The sequence below is a fragment of the Asparagus officinalis genome, chromosome 5, assembly GCF_001876935.1.
Source record: "Asparagus officinalis chromosome 5, Aspof.V1, whole genome shotgun sequence".
Taxonomy (NCBI): domain Eukaryota; kingdom Viridiplantae; phylum Streptophyta; class Magnoliopsida; order Asparagales; family Asparagaceae; genus Asparagus; species Asparagus officinalis.
In genome coordinates, this window is record NC_033798.1 from 116,309,271 (window position 1) to 116,316,724 (window position 7,454).

General features: G+C 43.5%; 1 pseudogene; it reads left to right on the forward strand.

The window, feature by feature from the left end:
• LOC109840842 overlaps nucleotides 1–2,038 on the forward strand; it is an 18,228-nt pseudogene extending 16,190 nt beyond the window's left edge.

The following is a 7,454-nucleotide window of genomic DNA, read 5'->3' on the forward strand; positions in this document are numbered from 1 at the left end:
ATTTTGTTGGCCTTGTAGAGGAGAAAAGGCAATTTTACCTTCAATGAATAGTCCCACATGGACTAAGTTGGTGAATAGTTGATGGTTTAAATTGCTTGTCCACTTTATGGGCTTTGAGGGTCCCTAAGAAGGGGGTGTTTTGGGCTTTTTATTGTTTGGGCTTTGCATAACACACGCGCACACGCGCCACGCCGCACCGCACGCGTTTTTTTTTTGTTTTTTTAAACTTTATTTTTACACGTTTTCAAGTGGAAAACATGCCTAACGGGTGTGTGATTTTGGAGCTTTATTTTTACACGTTACAGAATTTATTGCTTGGATCCAGCAACGGCTCTGGTTTCTCAACCTATAAATAGAGCCCTAACCAGCACCTAAAATCATAGCAACGGAAACTCTTCTCTCTTCTAAAAAAACCAAAGCTCTCTGTCTTCTTCCTCTCTAAAAATTCTCGGCTTTACTTTATATTTGGGTAACTGTCTTCGTCTGAGCAGAAACTCTATACTCTCGCCCGAGTATAGAGACCGACCAATTCCGGGGGGTTTTACTGTTAGGGGAGAGGGGATCATCCGCGTCAGGACAATAGGTGGGTCCTCAACATTCTAGGGCAGTGCTTGCACGACTGCTCCCGATCAGGCTAGATTTTCAGTTTATTTTATTTTGGATATATTTGCATGCTTATAAGCTAACTTGATTTGAAAATTTTCTAACATAATCAACTATAGTATTTCTATACGCGATAAGCCTATAAACATGAGATGCCCCGACATTACTCAAAATATTTAGATCATATCTAATGACTCAATCGTTAGTGACACATCAATTGAAAAAATGGAGGGACACACAGTCCTCTTCTTATTCAAATCTAATAACCATTTCGCTCAAAAACTTAACCTATACAAGTATCCCATGAACTTCACACTTATTGTATACTTACGTATTTGATGCTTACTTTTGTTAGGAGTTCATATCTGATGAACAAATCAAGGACATTCCTCGAGCTTTTCTTCGCGATATGGTTCGTGATGGGCAATGTGTGGGTATTTGATTCATGATATGGAAATTTCAACCGTGCTCCAAAACTTCATGCTCTATGCTTAATTCTCCTAGCTTGGAATGCAATTGGATACTTGTTCCCTTTTCTATTGTTCATATTGCTATGTTGTTGTGTGCCGATGATTAACCGTGCACTTGGTTACAACATGAACTTGGCATCGAGTGATAAAGGGGCTACAGAGGATCAAATATTGAGTTTGCCTCATTGGACTTTTAGAGATGCGGATGCCAAGGGAGTGATGCTTGCAAATGAGAATTCAGTAAGTTTTCATACTCATGAAGTTATTATTGTAACCGCGGTAATTTACGACTGACAATTAATATAACCATTTGTTTTTGTTTCAAAGACATGCCATTTGATTGCGAAGAGCAATTTACCACTAAATTGATCGGATCTTTTTGCAAATTAAATTGGCCAATTTTACAACTAATAAATTAGTTTGAGTAATGGATTTATTTTATTTATAAAATTGCAGGAATGTTGCATATGTCTTGCAAAATATAAAGATAGAGAGGAGGTGAGGCAATTGCCATGTTCACATTTATTTCATCTTGCCTGCGTTGACCAATGGTTAAGAATCATATCTTGCTGTCCTTTGTGCAAACACGACCTTGAGAAGTGGTGAGAAGTGAAATGCAGCCTGAAGAACTTGCTCCTGGAAAAAAAAGTTAAATTAACCCTAAGAACTTTCAGTGTTTTTTTTCAGGAAATCTCCAATAGGTTTTTACATTTTGCAGATGACCCCTAAAAATTCGAACAAAAAAACAACATAAATAGATTGAAAGTTATTGTGGGTTTAATGTAATTTATCCAAAAAGTGTTGAAGGTCTTCTGCAGAAGAAGTTATTGTAGGCTTAGTATGATTTTGAAAGTCGCTTGGGGTTGACTACAAACTGTTGAAAGTTCTTGATTGTTTCGTGTAATTTATCCAAAAAGAAATGAAGAACTTGTCTCTAAAACATTATTGTGATTTCCTCCCCTATATTGTAAAGAGATGGATAAATATTGATACAATATTGATAAGATCAAAGAGTATGAGGGCTAATTGTACCACAAACTTAAGTATTTTCCGTGCAAATATCGATTCCGAGAAGAAGAATTATTTTATACAACATTTTTGCAGCCTACAAAGATTACATCGCCCCAATACTTTGATCATATGAGATAATGATTTTCTCAGGACACTGTTTAACAATATCTGATAAAAATATGTAGCTTTCTTGGTTGGGAATAATTTGGTGCAAACAAAATTCTACTGTCAGATCTAAAGTATAATGATGTAGTGCATAACAGCTTGCCAAAAGTATAACAGTAAAATGTCGCCTCAATTTCTGACTCTATAAATTTGATGGCCAACTAATATTAGGCTGATCCGTGACCTATTTTTTTTCTTTCATAAGACTTATCAGTTCAGCCGAAAGTAGTTATTTTCATAGTGTTGGGTGCAGAGTCAAGTCCTCACGTTGCGAAAGCGATATAACCTGAGAGAAAGTCCTGTCTTTTTATTTTCACAAAAGCTCAACCTTTATATTCCCGTTTCACTTTGAAAACGAGAACAGAAAGTGAAATATTTCAACAAAGTAAGATATATGTGAATGTAAGGGCCATGTGGGCCACAACGTGAATGAAGTGAAGAGCAGACACGTTTTCTTTCCGCATGATGATGGCCCACCCAAAGATGATGGCCCACCCGAAGTACTATAGGAAGCTATATATTCCTCTCCTGAAGTACTAGGGCTTAAGGTGCAAGGACGACGTGCAAAGAAAAAAAAATTCGGCTGATTCTTTTCTCTTTTGGCAGCACACAGGCAGAGGGGAAAAAGCGGCAGCTGATTAAGATTTTGAAGCGGCAAGCGGCAGATAGTTGCGCGAGCAGTGAGGGAAAAACACAGTGGTGAGCCGCCGAGTTTGAGAAGGATTTTGTGCATCCCTTTTGAGAGAAAAATTATGAGAGTTTTGAGAGGTTGTAAACCCTAGTAGTATTCTCTCCCTCTAATAGTAGATCTCCCCCCTCCTTGCCCCGTGGACGTAGGCAATTTGCCAAACCATATAAAATTCGTTATCTTGCTGACTTGTGATTTGTAATAGCTTGTAGGTTCCCTCAAATCAGTCCTAGAACTGATGAGAGGAAGAGCTGATATCCCACTTTGTTGAGATATTTTATTTTTGGTTCTTGTTTCCTATGTAAAACAGGAATTTCGTTGTGATCTAATCTCTTGTTGTGCACCTTGCGCACTAGAGGTGCTGCCGAAATTTTCGCTGCGCACAACAAGTGGTATCAGAGCTCAGGTTTTGACTTGGGGCTTGTTCGAAGGATTCGTTGAAGGATTCTTATTTGAAAAGTTAGATCTACAACATAGGTGAAACAAGCACATCGGGATCATCTCTTTCGAAGGCGATACAGAGTCTGAGCATAAATAACATAAAGATTGTTGTTTCGAAGTTCGACAGCAAGATCAATTTCGGATTGTGAAGGTGTCAGGTGATGGATGCATTGGATGCACAGAATTTGGAGGAGACTCTTGAGTTACAAGAGAAACCCGAAGACATGGATGACAATGTTTGGAAGAAGATGGACAGTAGGGCTTGTGGAGTTATTCAATCATGCTTGACGCCGGGTCTTATTTATAATGTTATGAACGAGACATCGGCGAAGAGATTGTGGGAAACGCTCAATGAGAAGTATCTTACTAAGAGCATTGAGAATCGGCTTCACTTGAAGAAGAGATTTTACCAGTTCAAGATGAAGAGGGGAGTTTTCATTAGGGAGCATGTAAACAACTTCACGAAGCTACTTTCAGATATGACCAATGTGGACATCATAGTTGAGGATGAAGACAAGACGATGCTATTTTTGTGTTCATTACCGGAGGATGATTATGGTACATTCATTCTCACTAAATCAATTGAAGAACTATTGTTAGTTATAAAGAGGTGACCTCAGCGTTGGTAAATTATGAGTTGAGGAAAAGTGATGGTGAACTGTAGGGTGAATATTTGATTTCCCGGAAAAGAGAGTTTCGTTTGTATTTATAAGAAAGCTTATTACAAACTAATAATCAAATGATTACAACAGAAGCAGAGGGAATGCCCTCTTTGTTTAACGTGGGTTCCTCGGTGGCGATAGGACGCCTCGCTCGGTGCTCGTGCCGAGTCTGCTTCCCTTGGACGATCCGATCGAAGTTGCTGCTGGAGCCGGAGCTTCGGTTCTCAAATGAGGGAGCCTTTGGCAAAGGTTCAGGTTCCACCTTTGGGAGATTAGCCAGCAGAATATGTAACAGCCAAAATCCCCTTTTTCATGCTGGCTGAAGATGGGTTTTAATAGGCAAGGGATAACATGGGTCATCCCTTGATTCATGGGATTTGACCACATGAGGGAGACAGCTTGACTGCTCCTTGAATTATGGGATGTATGTGAACCACACGTCGTTCAGCAGATATCCTGCTGTTTCACGACTGCAACAGGAGCGGTCATTCGGAGGAGCCTATGTTTTACAATCACGTCAGCATTAGGAATGGAAAGCCCCTTCCTCGTATGCGTGACAGCCGGCTATCAGGTACTCGAGTGGATATGGCCAAACTCACTGATGTGCTCGGCGGCCCTCCCTTCTGCTTGCGACAAGTAGCGTAAGCTGCAATTTATGAGAGTGGCAAGGCTGTTTCGGCGCCTGTCCGCCTCATTCGTACTGTGGAACGGCCCTTGACGGCCTGGAGTATTGATGGCCGCCCCTACCGCTCACATCACGAGAAAATAAGGGAGTTTGTCCTCGCTGGCTGGGACTGCCAGGCCAGAGCCTGGGATTGCAGCAGAACTTGTGTCTGCGAGTTGCCGGATTTGAGACTTGCAGGCAGACTTGGGCTCTGCAGGCAGAATTTGCACACTGCAGGGCCGAACTGGGCGACTGCAACGACCTGGTCTGCAGGCTGATCCTCAAGCCGGTTAGTGCGAGCTCCTATTAAGCATGCGATCGAAGATAGCGCCCGCTAACATTTTCAAACGCGTCGAAGTCGGATAATTGGAAACGAATTATATATGAAAAATCGCCTAATCTGCAGACGAGATGGAAGCCATCCGAACCTAGCCGAAGGCTTTGGTTCGCTTTCCTCCGTTTCTGCAAATTCTTTACGGTTTGGTCGAGATATCTGCGCTTTTCACCCCTTTTTCTGCTATTTCGGTGCGAGGTTTTAGCAGTTTTGGTTCTGAACTTTCTCTGATAAAGCGATTAAAGGCCAATTTTTATTGCCTAACAAAACCCCCTCACAAAGTTTTCAGACACTGAGATCGTGGCCCGCTATATGAGGGTCTGAACGACTTTGGATATGAAGACCCGTAAAGTGATCACCGCCTCAGATTGGAGTGAGGAGCCCCTCCAACAAGACTCGGTGAAGCGTGACGCTTCTTGTGCTCGCAGCCTGATGATCGCCCTTCTAGGATTTGAGGCAACCCCTCAGCTTATCAACGGACTTTGATTCGTCTTTACCAAGCTGCGTTGAGTTGACTAGCCATCGCTCTTGCCCCTTAGCATGTAAGTTGTTGAGGAGTTTCTCTAGGCTTAATAGCTAAAATTTCTCCTCTATCCTTTGCAGCCTTTTACGAGGCGTTTGGATTAAGGGAGCAACCCAGCTTTAGGACCAGTTCGTACTACGTTGCAGGTGGAGAGACCACGCTCCAGTTGGAGTGAAGGAGAACAGTTTATAACTCGTATACGCGTTGGAGTCCCCTAGGGGGAAGCTTAAATCTGTAGGGCAGAAGATGAATACGAACCCTTGATTGTCTTCTCTTGGGCAAAGACGAACCTAGAAATAGCAAGCACAGTCGCATAGTAGAGCCACTATCAAACAACAACGCCTTTTATGAGAAAGACGGTTGACTGGGAGAGAATCAAATCGTTCAGGGGACGTAATGAGTGTGACGATTGATTGGACAACATCATTTGCTGGGAATGACGGTGTCGGCTATACAGAGGTAAATCGTTAACAATGATAAGGAATTGCCGCGATCGGAGCGGACTTCGAGGAGCCTACCATCCTTTTGAAGAGGATTGGTAAGTTGTTTTGTCAGAGGTGTAGTTGTTGAGACTGACAGTGGGGTACGCGCCATTCTGTTGAAGAGAGGATTGGCGGGTGGGATTGTGGCTTGCGTCCAAACTATCTGAAGCGTTTGACAAGTGGAGTTTTGATGTGAGGCCACGCTGAACTGGCTATACTCGGTAGATGGCACTGTTTTGAGGGCGTTCGCCATAACCGGGAACCTGGCGCAACCAAAGAAGTGGGGCTCGCTAAAACTGTTAGGTTCGCCTGAATTTGAGCGCGTTCGCCGAAAACTGGCGAACCTGGACTCAAGAAGCGGCGAGCTCGCCTAAACTGTTTCAGGCTCGCCTGCATTTGAGCGGGTTCACGCGAAACTTGGGGACACCTAACTCCAGAAGATGGGTTCGCCTAAACTGTTAAGGTCTCGCACTAGTTTGAAGCGGTTCGGCCATAATAATCGGGAACCTGTCCCGAACAGAAGTTGGAGCTCGCCTAAACTGTTTAGGTTCGGTGCGCTGATTTGAGCGGTTCGCGCAGAAACTGGAACTCTTGGCTCATCGAACGGAGCTCGGCCTAAAACTGTTAGGACTCCCAGCCTGATTTTGAGCGGCTTCACGCGAACTGGGACCTGACTCCAGTAAGGATGTAGTTCGCCTAAACTGTTAGGCTCGCCTGCGTTGAGCGGTTCGCGTCCGATACTTGGGACGCTGCTCAAGAAGTGGAAGCGTAGGGAAATAGTTTTAACGCTCTTATACCAGCTTGGAGGATCAGAAGAAGTAGTATTATACTCGTGTACTTGTCGGAGTGTTAGGAGCAGTTGTAAACTCATGCACCAGTTTGGAGTATAAGAGAAACCAGTCAGAGGTGATTGTTAACATGATAGCGCTTTGTGGGCAACCGCCCGTCCTTTTGAAGAGGATCGACGCAGAAATTATCAGAGGTGATTGTTAACGGTATAGGATTGTCGCGATTGGAGTCGGACTTTGTGGCCTGCCGTCCTATTGAGAGTGATCGACCGGGAGATTGTCAGACGGTGTAGTGTGTAAACGATGACAGGATGTCGCGATTGGCAGCGACTTATGTGGGCCGACCGCCGTCCTATTGAGAGGATCGACAGCGAGGAGATGTCAGAGTGTAGCTGTTAACAATGAGCAGGCGATTGTCATCGATTGGAGGCGACTCTATGGGCCCGCCGTCCTATGAGAGGATCGACGGAGATAATCGTATATATATTGGAGGAAACGCGTCTCCACTACGGCAGAGCATCTTTGGTCACATCTCCTCGAAAATTCATGCAGCGGTCTTCGTCACCCATATGCTTGAGCATGGCTCTCGACTTGTTCTCTTGACGGAGTAAAGTCTTTCATGA